General features: G+C 43.4%; 1 protein-coding gene and 1 long non-coding RNA gene across 5 annotated transcripts in view; one reads left to right on the top strand and one right to left on the bottom strand.

Moving 5' to 3' along the window:
• The window catches only part of PPP2R2B (protein phosphatase 2 regulatory subunit Bbeta), a 521527-nt gene that overhangs the window by 436894 nt on the left and 62525 nt on the right, over positions 1-22108 (bottom strand). The gene's annotated exons all lie outside the window — the stretch shown is intronic.
• Positions 1-22108, top strand: part of LOC134933132 (uncharacterized) — a 137623-nt gene that overhangs the window by 89107 nt on the left and 26408 nt on the right. Inside the window, exons 3-4 of one of the 3 annotated variants that reach the window (XR_010179618.1) lie at positions 17139-17573; positions 18652-21630. The exons of 1 other annotated variant lie outside the window; for it this stretch is intronic. This is a non-coding gene — a long non-coding RNA (uncharacterized LOC134933132). Of the gene's footprint in view, positions 1-17138; positions 17574-18651; positions 21631-22108 lie in introns of those variants that run through there. One more of the 3 variants, XR_010179619.1, reaches the window with a different exon arrangement.

Below are 22108 nucleotides of genomic sequence, written 5' to 3'. Positions count from 1 at the left end.
GTGCCCACTCCTCTGCTGCTGGAAAAATGGCGCCAGCCTGCCCCTGAATAAAACCTTGGCGTACACAAATGCCCATTGCCTACTGCGCATGACAGTGTTTGTCATTGCGCAGAGGCATCGTATCACTGAGGAGGAGGAGCTGGAGCGGCTGAGACAGGGTTGTGTCTATGCTCCCTTCGTGATCAGGACCTGGAAGGTCCTCTCCATGAAGGGAAATTAGACGCTACCGCTGGAACGGGGGGACTGGGGAGCCGGGCGCGGTGGAGATGACAGTGAGAACACTGCTTGCTTCGGGGCTCCGGCTCCTGCACTTACTAGCCTCTCCCTCAGTCAGACTCTCAGCGGTGGCGGGTGCTGCGGGCTGTGTTAGTGCTGCCGCAGCCGAAGGTCCTGCTCGTCGCGGTTACCGGAACCGGCCCCTTTTATCCCGCCACAATATGTGTAGGGGGGTGTTCGCCCATTTCGCCCCTGTCTGTATCCGCCACTGCACATAATGCCCACAGAAGGACAGCTTATTCACAATCCCCCCCCGGTCCCCACACACATGCATTCACTTTCTCACTCACTTTCGCTCCATTTACTTATTACAGGCTGGAACTGGAACAGTATGTCCTCCGTAGCAGCCTGTTGGCCCCCTCCTCCCATGTAGCTTCCCCCACTTTTAAATCCCCCACAATGACGCTGTCATCAGGGGGAGAGGAAGGCTTCTTCATGCTGCCGGCACTGCTGCCCGTCAGTGTGACAGGCACAGCATCCGGCAGCAGCAGGGTAGACAGAGCAGCGCAGCTCAGGGAAGCAGAGCAGGGAGAGTGCCTCTCCAGCCAGGCACCTACCTGATCTGCATCCCTTTGCTGAGTGGGTAGCGCTGGGCCTAGCCATAACCACTACAGCCAATGAAAAGCTAGTCTACACAAGTTTCTGTTATAAACCTGAATGATGAAATAGTTCTGTCTTGGATGTACAACGGACTGAAAGAAACCTTTAGGAGCGTAAACTGTGTGAGCATCTCATTCGTTTATGTTTTTAAGAGATCAAAAGACACCTTAATGGGTATTTTCCATATCCATTTAAAGTAAGAATAAAAGTGAGCACTATCACAATTGGTACACTATCACGGTGGTGCCCCATTTAATAGAGGACTATCTGCACCTTGCTCTCTGGGAAAAGGATAGAGTTGGCAATTAAAGTCTTCCCCGATCTTTATATAGAATGAGGACACTAATATGTCATTAACGGATCCCCTTTTTCTTCCTATTGCATGCTTAAATACCATTGAGAAAAACTGGACAAGGAGGAAACAGAAGGGAGTCTAAGGAGTCAATACAGTGCTTGCCTGTTGGATGCACCTTCATTAACAACCATTTGGGACAAGTTTGGCGCAAGGACTGATCTCGTTTGTTTACTTTCCTGTATTTGCTAGGTTTTGGTGACTTGCTTAGCGATTGTGTCTATGCTGCCTTTCTAATTAGCACCCAGGTTTTGGTACAACCCAAAAACATATTTTACAAACTTATCATGCACTAAAAATTGAGTGGATTAAGCAGTGTTTAAAAAAGGACCTCAATATAAATCTCAGAATGTGGAAGGTGGTGGTGGTGGTGTGGGGTTGGGGGGGGTGGGGGGGGGGGGGGGGAGATTAATTTTATAATTTTAGCTGGAAATAGAGTGTGAGAAATTGCAGCTTAAATATCACAAGTTTACAATGTGTGACCTGGGAGAAGTGCATGAAAAAGTTGGGAAACCCCGTGAACCCCCAAAACTGCCAAATAACAGAACAGCATTCAAAAGTGGTCAATGGTAGGCAGCAAAAATTGCCCAAATTAATTAAAGTCTGTACAGCATTTTGGGTAACAGATAATATATTTCATGTTCTGTTACAGTGTTTTTATTCAGGTTTTCACAAAATTGAAATGCACGTTCCCATACAGTGGATGCAACACCACCACATACCTGTCCCACACCATTTACCATTTTTGAGCTTTTTAGAGAATTTACCTGCAAACTGACATGTCAGTAGTGGCATTGGCCAAATTGTGCTATTTACAAGCTTCCAAGTGCTAGATTATTTATTTGCAAAAATCTACCAGGGGCTCAGTACTGTGGGGCTTATTCAGCTTTGTTAGAAAACCAAAAAAGCATACTAATGGCAAAAACCATGCTGCACTGCTAACACATCTCCCAACGGTCTCAATTTTCGCGGGACAGTTTTGTTTTTTTGGGACTGTCCCACCCACGGACCACAGTGTCCCGCAGGGGTTGGGGGGGGGGGGGGCGGCAGTTTGGAGGCTCTGTCACTCACTGCCCTGCTTAGCAGAGCAATGGTGAATAGACGCTGTGAGCATGCACACAGCATCTATTCACTAGAGACGAAGGGAGAGGGGTATGCCGGCAGCTCACAGAGCGCTGGGTATGCCCCCTCAGTGACGCCTTCCCTGAGGCCATGTACTCTTTTTCCGTCGGGGCGCGGCTGCGCCGAGCCAAAGTCCCTCTTTCCACAGACAAGTTGGGAAGTATGATAAAATGTGCAGAGAGATATAGATTTTTTAGTTTGCTAACAAACCTGTATAAAAGGCACTATATCCTGGCATTTTCACTTAAAAGAAAAACCAAAAACATTTTTCCCACCTTTTCCCATGTTCAGGGGTTTGCAAGGTGAATCACATCACAGAGCTAATTTCCTGGCACACTGCGCTGAATTGAATCATGCCTTCAACCTGGAGTCTGTTCTCTAAATAGGCTATTGTTTGTCTAGTACAATACGTCTAAAGGCAATATTAAAAAAAATAAAAATTATAAAATTTCTCTAAATACAGTTTGTTATATTAGCTTCTATTTGACAAAATTAGCTCCTACCTGTCGGGCACAAATAAATAAAAAAATAAAAAAATAAAAAGAAGGAAGAAGAATAAAGGAAAATGAAAGTCAGCAACAAATATCTGTTCTCTTCTACTATCACTAATTTAAAGAAACTTCAGCCTCAGAGAAAAATGACAGCTAGTACTACTCCCACGGCCCAGAGAGATCCATCGTTCCCGCTGACATTCTCACACAGGAAACCAACTGTGTGTTAAGCCCAGTACTCACGGGCCGATCAAGGAGAGATGCGTGCTGAGCGAACCGCTCAGCACACATCTCTCCTGCCGCTCAGCACAGCGCGATCTGTGCTGAGCGTGCGGGGGGAGACGGGGGGGCCGCTCACTTCACCCAGCGGGTGAAGTGAGCGACCCGCTAGATTGGCCTGCATGCAGGCCAATCTAGCAGCGGCGATAGCGATGTGCGGGGCCGCGCATCGCTATCGCCGAGGGGGCTACACACGGAGCGATCCTGCCGATATTCTAAGCAATCTAGTCAGATTGCTTAGAATATCGCTCCGTGAGTACCCCCCTTTAGGATGCTACATTAATCTTCATCTTTGCAAGCCAATAATTTGATAGCTGTTTCCAAGTTATCAGAGAGAGGGTAGAAACTGTTATCAAACCCTGTCAGTCGGCATGTATACCACATGATGGATGCTCACAGGAACATACAGTATGCAGTAGAGCTTTCCTATATGATGCAGCAAGGCTACACAAGATCGATCAACATTACTGGTGCTGCAGTCTCAGGCAGCTCTGTAGGATGCAGAGATTAACTCTAACAAACATCACATTTCTCTCTACTTTCCCTCGAGCATTGGAAACTTATAATAGGAATTTCTCAGCCCCAGAGGCAGAGACTCTCGGGGGAAGATTTATTATGGTGCACCTTTGCCAAACCACATATGTTTTTGCAGTTTTATACATAGGTTTTACTAAAGGTAAAACCACATATCAAACTACATGTTAAAGTTCTGGTTTCTGAAACGATCATCCTTATTGGTAAAATGGAGTACAAATTGTGAAAATGTGTGAAGTGGGGGGGGGGGATTGCTAAATATGCGTCAAACCACCCAAAAAAATGGTCTAACATTTAGCCGTTTTGTCCTAATGCCAAAAGTAAGTTACATTAAACCAGAAATTCTGATAAAAAAATTCTATATAATAAATCGCTAGTGTTGCTCCTCACCTCTATGGGGGGGGGGGGAATTAAAGTTTTGTGTATCAGCGGCCACTAGAAGGCGTCCATAGGAGCAATTCAAATATTGCTTCGTTTGGGAGCGCACCGCTGCCGGCATTGACATTACTGTTATGGTAACTAGTGTGTGTATATATCTTGTGACAAGGATCACAAACACGGGGACTCAGATGAACACTTTCGATGTTTATTTTGAACAGCAGGTCACCACATAGCAAGTTAAATCCATATGCAGTCGGTATTACAGGCAGTAGCATACAGGCATACTCAGCATGGCAGACTCTTAATAGGCTCCAGTGGTCCCTAGTCTAACCCACAAAACCCGGCCTATCACTTGGGTAGCTATTCCACCGTCAAGAGCAAGGTGACTCTGCCCTGGAAACCCTTATATCAGGAAAATATATTATATATATATATATATATATATATATATATATATATATATATAGTGCGACTACTACTGCGCTTTAAAATACATATATTCTGGATTTAATATAAATTGTTCTCCATACCAAGTAATAGTTATCTTAGATTAAAATCGACTGCTCCCCTAAGATTGGTCCTCTGCCTGAAAAAGGGCCCATTGGGTAGATATAAAAAGGGTTTTCTTTGGGGCACCTATTCGTATAACTTTCTATAGGTTAATTCCTTATCACAGAGCTCTTAATTATAATTAAGAATATCACAATAAATAGTGGAGTGCAACCAAAATGAAAATTTTTTTTTTTACATATATAACCTTTATAAATATATATTACTCCATGGACAGAATGTGTATGTTAAAGATCAATTGTATCTTTTTATTATTGGATCTGAGTGATCAATCCATAAAACTACCAACGCGTTTCATCAGAGACTTCATCAGGGATAAACAATATCACCGATGTTCATGGATTTTTAGAATGCTATGTATTTCTTTCCATATGGTTGTCACTCTGTATAGTGGTTGAAAGTTGTAACTATTTCTCTATATCTTTTATCTAGTTTTTATTGCTCAAGCTTTCTTAGTATGATGTTGAGCCTTTAAGGCCTCTTCTGAGGGCCCCACTGGGATTAATCCACCGCACAGAAAATAGTAACTGACTTGAATTCCCATCCCTACTGAGGGTCCTTTTGTACCTTTCTTTTATGATCCTGTGTTAGTAATTAAATTATAAGTCTCAATTATGCGAGAGGAATTTTAGGGTCCCAATTAGGAGTCCTTTTGAGATCTCTCCTATGCAGTCCTCTGTGGTGATCCTTCCTGTTCAGCTGTCTAGCAGACATTGTGACATGCTGCAAGTATATGATGTTTACCCTGAGTCCGGTTTATGACTATATCCATGCTGCTATATGCTTATGCTAACAGTAAGATTAAATAAGTGTTTGGCTATGTGCAAAAGTGTGCTGGTTCATCCCTGCAAGTTCCAGGAAGTGTTAGGATCTCTCTCTCTCTCTCTTATACATACATACATACATACATACATACATACATACATAGGTTGAGTATCCCATATCCAAATATTTCAAAATACGGACTTTTTTGAGTGGGACTGAGATAGTGAAACCTTTGTTTTTTGATGTCGCAATGTATGCAAAGTTTAATACTCAAAGTTATTAAAAAATATTGTATTAAATGACCTTCAGGCTGTGTGCATAAGGTGTATAAGAAACAAATGAATTGTGTGAATGCACACACACTTTGTTTAATGCACAAAGTTATAAAAAATATTGGCTAAAATTACCTTCAGGCTGTGTGTATATGTAACATAAATGCATTCTGTGCTTAGATTTAGGTCCCATCACCATGATATCTCATTATGGTATGCAATTATTCCAAAATACGGAAAAATCCCATATCCAAAATACCTCTGGTCCCAAGCATTTTGGATAAGGGATACTTAACCTGTAAAATATTATATATATATATATATATATATATATATATAATATATATATATATATATATATATATATATATCTATCTTTAGCCTTTTATTATATAGGATAATTTACTGTAGGAAAAAAACAAAACCTGCACTGTTCTAGTGTGCCTTGAGACTGGGAATGCCTAGAATTCCTGTTTTGAGAACAGAATGTATTAAAAGCATGATAGCCTAAATAACACAAAACACCAATGGAAAAACATAATAGTAATGTCAGCGCCTGCGTCTGTGAGCGCCCAAAGGGAGCAACACTTGAATGGGTTTTTTGAGCGCCATCTAGTGGCTGCTAGTGTGCAAGACACTTGAATTCCCCATAGAGGTGAGGAGCAGTGTAAAAGGCCCCCATACATTACTGTGATTTCACCTACGGGAGAAATCGCAGCCGATGCCCCTTGAGCTGCCCAGGAGCTTGCTGTCCTTTAGCATGTCCGTTCCCCGCTGCCGGAGCCTGCCCCGAGTTGGTGGTCAGACGCGCAGTATGTCTGATCTCTGACTCAGATCCGATGCGCACGGGGCCACGCATTGGATTGGATATCAAACATCCGATATGGCCACTTTCACCATCGGAATCTGGTGAAAAGTGGTCATATCGGACAAGTGTATGGCCAGCTTTAGCCTTTTATTATATAGGATAACTTACTGTAGAAAAAAAAACTGTTCGGGTCATGGGGGGTAATTCAGACCTGATCGCTGGGCTGCTAAATTTGTTGTCCTGCATTCAGACAGTCACCACCCAAGGGGAGTGTATATTCACCGTGCAAGTGTGCGATCGCATGTGTACGCAATGCTACAAACATCCCTCAGTCAGGGGACAGCTGCAAACCCGTTCGCACCTCATTCACCATTGAATGTTTTTACCACTGTGTGCAGCACTGCAGTCTAGGACTTACTCCTACAGTGAGATGAGAACAGGCTGATCGAGTCCGGAGCAGACGTCGCACACCCTCCCTGAAAAAACTTCAGAATGCCTGCGTTTTCACTGAAACGCCCAGAAAATGATCAGGTACCACCCACAAACGTCCTCTTCATGTCAATCAACATGCGAATGGCTGTGCGATTGAAATTTTCGTACCAGCCTGTCGCTGTTCAGCGATGCCTATTGAATGGAGACGCGTGTGAGCATTGCGGTGCATATGCAGTCTATCGGTAATCGCCTGCAGCGATCAGGTCTGAATCGGGCCCTTGGAGCTCTTCGAACGGTCTGTTCTTGCACTATGCTTTGTGACATGAACTTAAGCTCAGCAAATATTAAACATCAACTTTTCTGATGGAAATTTGTGTAAAACAAGCCATTTTCTATCATGTAAAACTGCAATTCTTACTACGCCACATATGACAGAATATAAGCTAATTATAAGAAGCAACCAAATGCCAATCATTGATCCTGATAATTTCCACATTGCTTTATACACCATGCAGGACAGGAATATATTGTACTGTTACAGAGCACTTACACATTGTAATGTTGTATATGTACGATCTTGTATGAAAATAAACCAGGAGAACCTAGCTGCATACATACTTTTCCCAAACTCATTATGTGCCTGATGGCAAGATCCTTCAGAAAACATTATAACAGCATCCAATAGGAAAAGGTTCTGGTTTATTTGGAAATAAATCAATAAAGATAATCTATCACATGTGAGTTCTAACAGAGCATGTATTCATACATTAGAAGAAATGTCTCTTGGATCTCTACACAGCATCTGAAGTAGCTGGGCACAACGCCAAGGACAGAGCGGAAAGCTTTAAAAGTTGCAAACCACATTTCAAGTAAAATGTTTATTACCTTTTTCAATGCTTTCAGAGCACAGCAATTTGCAGGTATTATTGTTAGACACACTATAGGGATTATAGTTAGCCATGGTACATGAACAATGGACAGAAGACCAGCTACGGATCTGGAATTTCTAAAGCAAATCATTTAGCCGAGTGGTGAACAAAACAGCATGACACTTATTTAATATGGAAATATCTGGTCACTTATAGGGTCCAGGATAAATCCATTTTTGGAGGCAAGCTTAGGTATAAAGAAATACAAGATCTGTGCATTTAATATGTTCATATAGATTGCAAGATATTGATCATCTTTAGCTGAGAAAATGGAAGCATTAGGAGATCAAGGGTGTTATTCAGATTTAATAGCAAACCAAAAAAGTTAGCAAGTGTGGCAGATGTAACATGTCCAGAGAGAGTTAGATTTGGGTCGGTTACATTGTTTCTATGCAGAGTAAATACTGGCTGCCTAATTTTAACACTGCAATTTAGATTTAAGTTTGAACACACTCCACCCAAATGTAAACCAAACATCAAAGCCACCGTAAATGTGTTTGTCATGTTGTGAGTATAAAAAAACAAACAAAAAAAAAGAAGAAAAAAAAGGAAGGGGGGGGGGGGGGGGGTATTTTGCCCTATTGCAACTATACATGATCTTTAGGTTATTTTAGTCTTGCTCACTTGTATACTCTGATGTCTTATGTAACAGTTTGTATATTGATTTACTATAAACAGATCTTTATAAAAAAAACATTTGGACTGTACTAGGATTAGGGGTCCTTCTGCCAGCACTCGCTTGTTTTCCAGGAAGGGCAGTTCCTCACCTACATCAGACATCTTGAGCAAGTATGTAACCCCCCTGCTGCCCTCTGAGCTGCAGATCTTACAATTCATCTAGTGCACCAGGTCCCTGGAGAAAGGGGAGAAGGTGATCCTGCTGTGGCAGCTGGCTTCACAGCGAAATCAAAATCTCACTCCTGCCTCGGAGGGCTTTGGGTGGCTCTTTCCTTTGCATGAGCTGCAGAAGGGAGGGAGAAGCTGTGCACCTGGGTGTCTCCAGCTTGTGTGGATTCGCGCGCAGCATGCAATTAGAACCCTAGGGTCCACCCTACTCTATTGTGTGCGCCTCCCAGTAGCTGGGCTGTAGTCAAATGGTTGTACCTGGCCCTTTGATCCACCTTCTCTGGTCTCTCTGTCGTGGTATCAGTGTGTTTGCTCCAGAGAAGACGTGGAGCAAGTCATGAATTACAGGACGGGCAAAGCTCAATTCCCAACAGGCAGGACGCAGCACACTGCTAAAAGTGCCTAGTGGGAACAGTAAGAGCTAACCCTAGCAATGGCAGCCCACACATTCGTGGTCAGCAAACCAGACATGGCCAGTAGCTCTGCTGGCTTCAAATGAAGAAGCAAAGTGATCACATTAGCCCTGTCCCTGCATATATATTTTGTTACATTCAGACAAACTTCATATTCCTTATTGCTGCGATAAGTGACAAGAAATCAAAATAATTGGTTCTAATATCTGATAATGAATATGCCCCTTAATGTGGTCATTCAATAAAATCTTTGGTATGCAACAGCAACAGTAGTGTCTCTTGAATAGGAGTACCAGTAACCCATAAAGCAAAATGAAGGGGGCTCAGTAGGAATTACCGCCGGCCAGGATACCGGCAATCAGTATACAGACAGCGGTATCCCAGCCACCAGTATGCCGGCAGCAGGGTGATCGCTAGAAAACCCCTTGCGGGCTCACCGCGCTCGCCACAGGCTCTATTCTCCCTCTATGCGTGTCATAGACCCCCACGGAGGGAAAATAGCCTGTGGCGCCAGTATTCTGGCGGCGGCATTTCCCTGCTAGTCGGGATTCCCTATGAAGGCATATCAAATAGCTGTTCAGTTATCTGTAACTATATTGCCATGGTCATACCACATGCATTTGATGTTAAAGATAATATATTTCAATTGACAATTATAAATTTATTAACCTTTTAGAATAAGCTTTCCAGAGTTAACAAACATCTGTAGTCTATAAGTCACACATTTATGTGTTAATTCCCCTGCAGTGTATTAAGTACGTAATGTACATTAGGACCCCTATGAGTCAGAAGAAGAGCCACTGTGTAAGACAGCAGGTCTGGCATTCATCTATTTTGCCTCCATTCCAGAAATAGATAAATAAAGAGATTATATATATATATATATATATATATATATATATATATATATATATATATATATATATATAAGAAAATACTGCGCCACTTGTGTTTAGTACTAACGATTAGAGGCCATAGGTATCTAATATAGCATACAGACAGTAATGACACTCCCTAAAACAAATAGGGCGTCTGCTGACCCCCAAAAACAGGGACGGTGGTTCCCTGTAACATGAACTTAGCAACACACAGGGGGGGTGGGGGATAAAGCGACCAATGGTGTCTTAAAGAGATAAAAAATGACAATATGAATAGATATATCTAAAAATAGTAATATACAATTTAATGACACAAAATAAAAAAATTGAACAGAAAATCTCTTTAAAAAAATGAGATAAGAACAGTATACACAATAATATATAAAATACCAGTTATAATATATAAAAGGTTTTTGCTTAACTGGGCATGGAGGTCACTACCAGGTTGCCCTGATTTATTTATTTATATTATATATATATATATATATATATATATATATATATATATATATATATATCCATATCGATATATATATATCCATATCGATATATATATATATATATAGATATATAGATATATAGATATATAGATATAATACATATTCTTTGTCTAGACAAATATTAAAACTAGCAATCAAATAAGCTTTAAAAAACAAACAAACATATACTATTTTATTATTATCCTTTATTTATATGGTGCGACAAGGGTTCCGCAGCGCCCAATTACAGAGTACATAAACAAACAAACAAAAACAAACAAACAGGAAAGCAGCAACTTATATTTGATGACAGTATAGGACAAGTACAGGGTAAATAAACATAGTTACATCAGCAGATGACACTGGAATAAGTATCAGGTGGCAGAAGACTGCTGGATTTGGTTCAGTTGAAGATTATTAAAGTAAGAAAGGATAAGCACATGAGGGAAGAGGGCCCTGCTCGTGAGAGCTTACATTCTAAAGGGGAGGGGTAGACAGACAGGGGTGAAACAGATGGGGTACATAGAGAGCGTAGAACAGAGGGTTAGGATGAGATTTGGCTGGGTTTGGTGAAGAAATGAGTCTTGAGAGCCCGTTTGAAGTTTTGTAGAGAGGTGGAGAGTCTGAGGGGGAGAGGTAGGGAATTTCAGAGAAGTGGTGCAGCACGTGAAAAATCTTGGAGGTAGGAGTGGGAGGAAGTAATCCGTAGGCAGGAGAGTCTGCGTGCAGAGCAAAGAGGACGGGTGGGAGTGTAAAGGGAGATAAGGTCAGAGATGTAGATGGGAGAGGAGTGGGTGAGGGCTTTGTAAGAGTGTGAGAAGCTTGAAATCGATTCTGAAACGGAAGGGGAGCCAGTGAATGTCTAGTAAGAGAGGATAGGTGGACGTAGTGCGTTTGTTGAGGAAAATGAGCCGGGCAGCAGCACTGAGGATAGATTGGAGTGGAGAGAGGTATTTGTCAGGAATGCCAGCCAGGAGGAGATTACAGTAGTCCAGTCTGGAGATGACCAGTGAGTGGATAAGAGTCTTAGTAGCATCCTGGGTCAGATAGGGTCCGATCCTGGAAATATTTTTTAGATGAAAATGGCAGGTTTGCGAGAGGTGCTGAATGTGTGGTTTGAAGGAGAGGGAGGAGTCAAGGATTACTCCAAGACAGCGCACTTGTGGGGTAGAGGAGATAGTAGTGCCATCAATAGATAATGAGATTGTAGGAGGTGAGGTTATGCGGGAGGGAGGGAAGATGATCAGCTCGGTCTTAGACATGCTAAGTTTAAGAAAGCGCTGGGACATCCAGGAAGAGGTAGCAGAGAGACAGCTGGAGATACGAGTGAGGAGAGCAGGAGAGAGGTCTGGAGAGGAAAGATAGATTTGAGTGTCATCAGCATAGAGATATTGGAAACCAAAAGAACTAAATGAGCTTACCTAGTGAGGACGTATAGAGAGAGAATAGAAGAGGACCAAGGACAGAACCTTGGGGTACACCTACAGTTAGTGGAAGTGAGGGGGAGGTGGAGTCATGAGAGGAGACAGAGAATGAACGGTCAGAAAGGTAGGAAAACAACCAAGAGAGGGCAGTGTCACGCAGACCAACGGAGTGAAGGATTTGCAGTAGGAGAGGATGGTCCACAGTGTCAAAAGCAGCAGAGAGAATAAGTAGAGAGTAGTGTCCCTTAGATTTAGCAGCATGGAGGTCATTGCATACTTTTGTAAGGGCAGTTTCAGTGGAGCGGAGAGGACGGAAGCCAGACTGGAAAGGGTCAAACAGTGAGTGAGGAAAGAAAGGAAGTAAGGCGGCTGTAGACAATGCGCTCAAGGAGTTTGGAGGCAAAAGGGAGGAGAGAGATGGGTCGGTAGTTGGAGAGAGTATTTGGATCAAGGGTAGGTTTTTTAAGAATAGGAGAGATGAGTGCATGCTTGAAGGCAGAGGGGACAGTGCCTGATGAGAGGGAGAGATTGAGAAGGTGGGAAAGATGGGAACAAGCAGAAGGAGAGAGGTAGCAGAGGAGGCGGTAGGGGATAGGGTCAAGTGGGGAGGTGGTGAGGGGACAAGAACGAATGAGGGCCATGACTTCCTCTCCAGATGCATGGGAGAAAGAGGTCAGAGTGCATGCGAGGGATGGGGAGGGTTGGTAAGGGATGGGAGAAGGCTGGTTACTGATGGTCTGGTGTGATGTGATGTCCTGACGTATAGAGTCAATTTTGGATGTGAAGTAAGTGGCAAAGTCAAGAGCAGAGAGTGAGGAAGGGAGACTAGGTGGAGGTGGGCAGAGGAGTGAGTTGAGAGTGGCATAGAGGCGCCGGGGGTTGGAAGACTGGGAGGAGATGAGGTTCTTCAAGTATGACTGTTTAGCAAGAGAAAGGGCAGCACTGAAGGATGAGAGAATAAGTTTGAAGTGGAGGAAGTCTGCCTTAGAGCATGATTTCCTCCAGTGTCGCTCAGCAGTACGTGAGCATTTTTGCAGATATCTGGTACATTTGGTGTGCCAGGGTTGAGGTGTTAAATTTGCGAGGGTGTATAGTGGTTGGTGGAGCAACAGAGTCAAGCGCAGAAGTAAGGGATGCATTGTATGTGGAAGTGGCTTGTTCAGGGCATGAGAGAGAGAATAGGAGAGAGAAGTGAGTCAAACAGGGAGGAAAGGAATGTGGTGTCAATAGCTTCAATGTTACGCTTAGTGATGGTAGCCTTAGGAGGTAGAGATGGGGAAGTTGAGAGAGATAGGTAAAAGGAGAGCAGGTGGTGGTCAGAGAGGGGAAATGGGGAGTCGGAAAGATCAGAAATATCACAGCGGTGAGTGAAGACCAGATCCAGTGAGCTCCCATTCACATGGGAGGGTGAGGAGGTCCACTGGGAGAGACCAAGTGAAGAGGTGAGGTTAAGGAGTTTAGAGGCAGGGGATTGTGTGGGGATGTCAATAAGGATGTTGAAATCGCCTAGGATAATGGTGGGAATGTCAGAAGAGAGGAAGTGAGGAAGCAAAGTTGTCGATGAATTTGGAAGCAGTGCCAGGGGGGGCGGTAAATGACAGCTACTCTATGATGGACTGGTTGGAAGAGGCGTATGGCATGGACCTCAAATGTAGAGAATGTAAGGGATGGTTCTGGTGGTACAAGTTGGTAGGAGTAACTAGAAGAAGGTAAAAGGACCCCAACACCACCCCCATGGCGACCCCCAGGTCGGGGTGTGTGTGTGAATGTGAGGCCCCCAGCAGAGAGAGCAGCAGGAGAAGTAGTGTCAGAGGGCGTAATCCAAGTTTCAGTAATGGCTAGTAGGTGTAGGGAGTTGGAGGGAGTTGGAAATGAAAAGGTCATGAGTGGGGACCAGTTTGTTACAAACAGATCTGGCATTCCAGAGGGCACAGGATAGGGGGTATGAGTTTGTGGGAGAGATGTGAATGAGATTTTCAGAGTTGCTGTAGCGATGAGGTGAGATTAACTTTGAGGGCAGGGATGATGAGAGAGTAATGATGGTACGGGTGCCTGAGCTAGGAGGGGAAACTGCAGGAGGTGGGAAGAATAGGTCACTCTTATGACACTCTAATTGTCCACTTAAGTTTGCAAATATGGCCACTGGACAATGCACTGGCCAAGAAAGAACCCAAGTAAAATATTTAGTATTTATTACACATTAAGCCTCCCATATGACTAAATTGCTTACACCCTCTAAAAGCATCAATTATATATCATATGGCAGAGGCGGCACTCAGCGGACTTCCCACTTAACACAAATAAATCCTGTGTCCACAACAGCGTGAGCTTTCGGATAGTTTAATCCTTCATCAGAAACAAAAAAACACGTGAAACAGCGCTTACTTTTACAGATACAGAGAGAAGTGCAGTCTACCACCACCAAATTATATATATATATATATATATATATATATATATATATATATATATATATATATATATATATATATATATATATATATATATATATATATATATACACACACACACACATACATACATACATACACTCGGATCGGCACTCACCCTGCACATTTAATGGTGCTCCGGTGCCATCTGGAAGAAGTATGCAGACATTTTTCCAATAGGACAATCAGCGACACTCAGAGACTGCAGAAGCCAAAGTTAAAGTGCAAGTGCTTTTAATCCATATCAGCAAAAGAGGGGTGGGACCACCCCTCTTCTGCTGTTATGGATTAAAAGCACTTGCACTTTAACTTTGGCTTCTGCAGTCTCTGAGTGCCGCTGATTGTCCTATTGAAAATAAAAAAAAAAAAAATATATTATATATATATATATATATATATATATATATATATATATATATATATATATATATATATACATATACATATACACACACACAGTCACGGACCTGCCGGTCGCTTCTCCAGATACGCCAAAATGAGAATCACCGCCTGTGACGTGGAGGTCACTTTGGACACACATTCGCCACTACCAGCACAAGACTTTAGCGCTGAAGTGCAAGGTACGCTTATTGCTCTTACCTGCAAACAATCTGCCACACGAGGCCTTGGGTCTTAGAAACACAAAATCAGAACTAGAATTAAAATTTTAATTCCAGGAATACTTCAGAGCTTTAGTTACAAAAAGTGTTACAAATATTATTAGGAATGTTTTAAGAATACACACAGAGTATGGTACAATTTCAAACAAAAATAAGAGATAATGCAGAAGCCTGAACTTACACACAAATTTAGAATCCTGCTGTGGGGGGGGGGGGGGGGGGATTTCACAGGTGAAGAGACAGGATGAATTCCCAGCCTATGAAAGCTGATTTCACCGAAGGAATGAACACACACACATTCAGGGAGAGAGATAGATAGTTATACCCGCAGCTGCACTCACTTCCTCCCACCCTTTTCTTGTTTTAACCAGCTCATTGCTGGACCATAGACTCAAGGTATCATACACCACCTCCACCTAGTTGTCTTGAAAGAGTTAGGGGAGGGGGAATAGCCATACTTGCCTACCTGACCCTCTCCATGAGGGAGAAAATGCTCTGTTCCTGGACTTTCCTGGTAATGTATGATTGCCATCACCTGTGGTGAGCTAGGTAATTGATAAGAAAGGTGTTTCACCACAGGTGATGGCAATCATACATTACCAGGAAAGTCCAGGAACAGAGCATTTTCTCCCTCATGGAGAGGGTCAGGTAGGCAAGTATGGGAATAGCCCACAGACACAGTAATTCATACTTGCCTACTCTCCCGGAATGGCCGGGAGGCTCCCGAAAATCGGATGACCCTCCCGGCCCCCGAGAGAGCAGGCAAGTCTCCCGATTTGCGGGGTCCCCCCTGCCCGTCCGCCCACTTAGTGTGTAAAGTGGGCGGTCCGGGCAGTCGATGACGCAATTCTTGCTGAATCGCGTCATCATAGCCATGCCCCCTGCAGCGTAATGCCGGTGATCGCGGCATTACAGAGTGGGGGCGTGGCTTAAAGGTGGTGTCACTGACCCCACCCTTGCTCCGCCCCATCCCACCCTTGCTCCGCCCCCTTCCCACCTCCAGCCACCCCCTCCTTTACGTCACAGCCTCCCCTGCCCGCCCGCTGAGCCGACCTGGCTGCTCTCTCCCGCAGAGAGCAGCCAGAATGTCGGTAAGTATGCAGTAATTCCATACCTCTGCTTTATAATCTCTGACCTAAGTGACCACGTTGTTAGAACATGAGAACTGAATGATGCAGTCTTCCACCCCCCAAACATTTATGACCGGTACAGGATGAGAGATCATCTGCTGACTGGACATAAATTTATCCTTCCATTTTATTGCTGGGGTCTGGTTAGATGTACTCCTGGGAATAGCGATAACCTCTTAGCCCCCCTGGAGTCACCACACAGACAATACAATGATACCACATGCAATTTGAAGGGGTATGGGTCGACCCAACTTAGGTCGACACTCATTAGGACAACATGGGCGTTAGGTCAAAAGGTCGACATGAGGTTTTTGGTATCTTTTTCTCCGCAAAGTGACGGGGAAGCCGCATTAGTGCACTGTGCTTGCTCGCCATGCTTCAGACAAGGTGCTTCGCTCGGCACAGGTTACCGTTCCAATCATAGTCCACGTGGAAAAAATGGGGAGGGGGGGACTCATGTCGACCTTTTGACCTAATGGCAATGTTGACCTTCAGTGGTCGACCTAACGACCATATCCCATTTGAAGAATACCATACTCTTGGATCTGATCAGGTGAGATTTTTTTTGCATTACGGACACCTGAGCAAGTTGTTTTTAATACAAAATTTGACAGAATTCTAGAAGAATATTAGTGACTCAAGGATGTCCATTGGTAGTTTGCTGTGAGGGGGTGAGGCCCATCTACATGATTTACACACATTATATATATATATATATATATATATATATATTCAAATAGGAATAAAGTCTCTGCGCCTTCAGTGCTTGGGTATGGAAACTTCCATCTGTGTATAACCAAAATGATATTTATATGCGTACCGGAAGTATGATCAAATTGTGCCTGTAGTGGTATCTTTATTTGGTCATCTCCCCTTGTCTTCTTACTCCATGTGTAAACGCCCTCAGCGGGGTGTTGAACCACAATTTACATAGGCAGAGAGGGAAGATGTGTCAGCAAGAATGCTCTTACTGTTATAAAGTGACTCGTGCCATAATTGTGCCAAAAAAAATGTTTTTTATATATAAAGTGCTCTGTGCCTATAGTGTTTCTATAAACCACTATATTTCTTGTGATTTCTAATATAGATAATCAGAATCACACCCCAGGTTCCTGCTGCAGCTGCTCCTGTGAAAGTTTTCTGATCTCTCTCTCACTCTCCCTTTTCCGCATTGTGGAGACAGGAGCCTGGATTATACCCTCCACACTGCAGCCTGGCTCCTTCCACCAAGAGCAGGCCTACCACCCGGCTGCAGCTAGTCCCTCTCATCTCTGGATAGAAGTAACAGAAATAAAACAAGAGACCGGTAAAGTGCTGCAATAATAACACAGGAGACAGTGGACACCAGAACATCTTCTGAGTATACGTTATTATCTGTGTAATTACACATCGTGTTACTCAGTCTGCAGGGTAACACGTTATCTCTCCACAGTTATCCTTACTGTACATGAAAAAAACTCTCTCTATAGAGGTACCAGACTAGGTCAATGATCGCCTCATAGGAGCAGCATTCTTAAAAGGAGTGAGTCATTACCTTCCTTTTATTATTTTATTATTTTTTTTATTAGCCACTGGGGTGTGATTCTGATTATCTATATTAGAAATCACAAGAAATATAGTGGTTTATAGAAACACTATAGGCACAGAGCACTTTATATATAAAAAACATTTTTTTTGGCACAATTATGGCACGAGTCACTTTATAACAGTAAGAGCATTCTTGCTGACACATCTTCCCTCTCTGCCTATGTAAATTGTGGTTCAACACCCCGCTGAGGGCGTTTACACATGGAGTAAGAAGACAAGGGGAGATGACCAATTAAAGATACCACTACAGGCACAATTTGATCATACTTCCGGTACGCATATAAATATCATTTTGGTTATACACAGATGGAAGTTTCCATACCCAAGCACTGAAGGCGCAGAGACTTTATTCCTATTTGAACATTTGTAATTGTGACTCAGCGAAATACGAGTCAATAAGAGAGTCTATACTGCAGCCCCTACACGTGGGAGTGCTGTTTGGAATTAACGTGAATGGTTATGCACGAATTTTTATGTATTTATTGTAAACGGTTTAGGTTTTAAGCGCTCATTATACACCTTTATTGTACACATATATTATATATACATATATATATATATATATATATATATATATATATATATATATATATATATATATACATACACACACATATATATATATATATATATATATATATATATATATATATATATATATATATATATATATATATATATATATATATATATATATTATATACATACATACACACACACACACACCTCCACAAAAGAGTTAGTGGGGTGTGGATAAAATGCTGAAAAGCAAGAATGCTTTCAAAAACCAGTAGTGTTATAAGTATATTTTTAATCAACTAACAAAATCCAAGGTGAATGAACAGAAGACAACTCTAGATCAAATATTTGGTGTGACGGTGACCACACTTTGCCTTCAATGTATCAATTCTTCTAGGTACACTTACACAAAATCAGGGATTTTGTAGGATTAAAGTCAGGTGTATAATTAGTCATACCAAACAGGTGATAATGATCATAATTTTCTTATGTAGGTTGAAGCAAAGTCATTATCTGAAACAAAAACAGCTGTGATGGAGGCTTAAAACTGGGCGAAGAACAGCCAATCTCTGCTACAAAGGTGAGATTGTGGAAGCTAGTTTCATGTCACAGGTCATACACCATGGCGAGACTGAGCCCAGCAACAAGACAAAAAGGTAGTCATACTGTATCAGCAAAGTCTCTCCCAGGCAAATAATTCAAAGCAGACTGGGGTTTCAATATGTGCTGTTCAAGCTCTTTTGAAGAAGCACAAAGAAACACACAACGTTAAGGACCGTAAAGGCAGTGGTCGGCTAAGGCATCAGATGAAAGACACATTATGCTTACTTCACTTTGAAATCAGAAAATGTCCAGCAGTGCCATCAACTCAGAATTGGCAGAAGCCAGTGTGACTCGGGTAAACCATCTACGGTTCAGAGAAGTCTGGCCAGAAGTAGTCTTCATGGAAGAATTGTGGCCAAAAAGCTATACCTTCCACATGGAACCACTTTCAAGTGACTCAATTATGCATGAAAACATAGGAACTGGGGTGCAGAAAAATGGCAGCACATGCACTGGACTGAGGAGTCAAAAATGTAAATATTTGGTTGTAACAAAAGGCAGTTTGTTCGCTGAAGGGCTGGAGAGCAGTACAATAAGGTTGTGGTCGGACGGACCTCACAGTGGAATGCACTGGGCATAACTGTGACCCAGGGATCCTGTTTTGAGCCCTCCACTTCAATGGATTTGGAAGAAAATGTCACAGAGTAGCAACAATAGATACCAGAAAGCAAAGGTGTGGGGGTCCTGGTTTGACCTCCCATTGGTGTATGCTAGGAACGTTCACACATTGAGCGTGTTCAGGGCCTTCCACAGGATGGATTTGGATGAAAACTTTAATGTACTGTAATAACTGATACGAATAACCATAATTCAGTGACCTGAAATAACAGAGATAAAATGGAGGTGGAAAGACAAAAAATGTTGTGTATCCAAAAGCCTTGACATAGCAACATTTAAACCCATCTCGCAATGGAAAAGTAATTACAAAATTGATCAGAAATTTAAGCATCGGATCAGACATTGGCATTTCTATAATGGGGGCCCACACTGCACACACTATATCAATGTTTTATTACTTACCTTTCAGAGTCCCATGTCAGAGCTGCAGTCACAGTAAAAGTCGCCAGCAAAAGGTCCACCGTGCATGCTCAGTAGGGTTTTAGTCTCCGTAACATGGCTGGCACCATGTTACCGGAGACCTGCACATGCGCAGTAGACTTTTGCACAATGCCAGAGTCTATTGCACTGTGAAGAGGAGCGCCCCCCCCCCCCCAGAGTCTGCACACTGGTCCCGTCCTCTGTTAAAATGTCACTAGGATCAGGACTACTGGCGACACCCTAAAAACAAAAAAAAGAACACTGGGCAGCCACCTTATGGGTGTGTTGGAAGAGCTGCTAATTACATCCAACTAATTGATTACTTAATCACTGGAAAATGTAAACCTGGGCAATGCAGCAAGCGGATAGATAGGATGGACAGATTACGCTTGCCTGGCTGTCGGGATCCCGGCGCCAGTATGCTGGGCCATAATGCCGGCAGCGGGGCGAGCACAAAAGAGCCCTTTGCACACTATTTATACACCCACACACACATACATACAAATACGCAATCCATGGAATTGCAGTAGTCAAGATTAAAAAATAAAAAGATCATGGATATGCTAGAGTTACAAATATATAGAAAAAGTGACAAAGGAAAAACTACATTTAGGAGGCATAAGCCTCATCTTAAACAAGATTTGTACTGTATCTCCAATCTATGTTACATAAGAGGTCACATAACAAAATCTTTACAGGAAGAATGGCTCTATTACAGACTATCTTTTTCCTTTCCGTTACAAAGCAGTTACAGGATATCCGCCTATTTTAGGTTTATGTGCAGCAGTACAATAACCCTGGCTTCCATGCTTTTTACTAGCGAATGCAAACTACAAACAGGGGGGGATAATTAAATAAATGCTGCTCATTTCACCCACAAATACTGCCATGGATGTACAGCAATAATTTATACTCCATATAAAATAAAGCTACTGTGGATTTCTTATATTGGCACTATATGGAAAAATAAAAGTACTTAAATCTTCAAGAACGAGATTCATTCATAAATGTAAAAATGCTTAAGTAGTATTTTATGGGTTGTGTATGTCTGGTCAGCATACAGACTGTGGGATCCCGGCATTTAGATGCCCGGTAGAGGTGGTGAGCACTACAAAGCTCCTTGCGGCCTCGCTGCGCTCGCCACGCTGTGGGCTTGGTGGCAATAGTCCCTGTTGGTCTGCATGCCAACCGTCGGGATAGTGAGGGATTGGGATGTAGGCAGTAGCGGATTTACTGCTAGGCGACATAGGCGTCCGCTTAGGGCCCGGCAGCTTGCAGGGGGCCCACTGACAGGGTTGAATTCATAGCCGCCATCACGTGGGACTGGTGGGAGGCTCAGACAGAATGGAGTAACAGCCCCGCCCATAACTGACATGGGCAGGCCCGATGCTACCCGCTCAGAAGGGTCTGCAAAGTAGGGAGGTGCCAGTCTGGAGAGGTGCTCTCCCTACCCTGCTGCTCTCCGCTCTGTGCTCTTACTGCCAACTGCATGATGAAATGCGGCTCGGAGCTCTTTAGTCAGCTCACACACTGATCTCCAGTCACTTCTTCTCAGGAGCGCACGCAGAGGGGGGGATTCACCCCCCTGTGCACACACTAACAGGCAGCCTGCATCTCCCTCCGCACAGGCAGTCAGAAACTCTCTGCTCTGTCAGTGTACTTTACGTTACTGCTCCTGTACTGTGATATGAGGCAAGGAACATTCTCCCTGCATTCTTTCTCTGGGGGTCATTCTGACCCAATCGCACGCTGCAGTTTTTCGCAGCATAGCGATCGGGTCAGAACTGCGCATGCGCCGGCGCTGCAGTGCGCTGGCGCATGGCCGCCCGTCGTTGCGCTACAATCGCCTCTGCCTGATTGACAGGCAGAGGTGGTCGATGGGCGGGAGGGGGCGAAATGGCGTTTGCCCGCCATTTCGTGTGGGGAGTGGCCCACAGCCAAGCATCACATGCAGCCGCTGCGGGCCGGGGAGCGATGAGTAGCTCCCGAACAGCACGCTAAAGCTGCGCTGGCCGGGAGCTACTCCTGAAGTGCAAAGTCATCAACGCCGTGCAATGCCTTTGCACTTCTGCGGAGGAAAGGGGGGCGGCACTGACATGCGGGGCGTCCCCCCGCATGTCTAAGTTCATGATCATAGCTGTGCTAAATTTAGCACAGCTACAATAAACTCGGAATGACCCCCTCTGTGTCCTCCCCCACTACATGCTTCATGGGAGCTGTCTGTGTTTAGGGCAGCCAGGCAATCTCAATAATGAGTTTAAACTCCTTGAAATCCTTGATTTTTTCTAATTGCTTATTAATGCTCCTAAT

Source organism: Pseudophryne corroboree, chromosome 6, assembly GCF_028390025.1.
Source record: "Pseudophryne corroboree isolate aPseCor3 chromosome 6, aPseCor3.hap2, whole genome shotgun sequence".
Lineage (NCBI taxonomy): Eukaryota > Metazoa > Chordata > Amphibia > Anura > Myobatrachidae > Pseudophryne > Pseudophryne corroboree.
The sequence above is the reverse complement of the archived record's forward strand: the minus strand, read 5'-3'. Positions and strand labels throughout refer to the sequence as shown.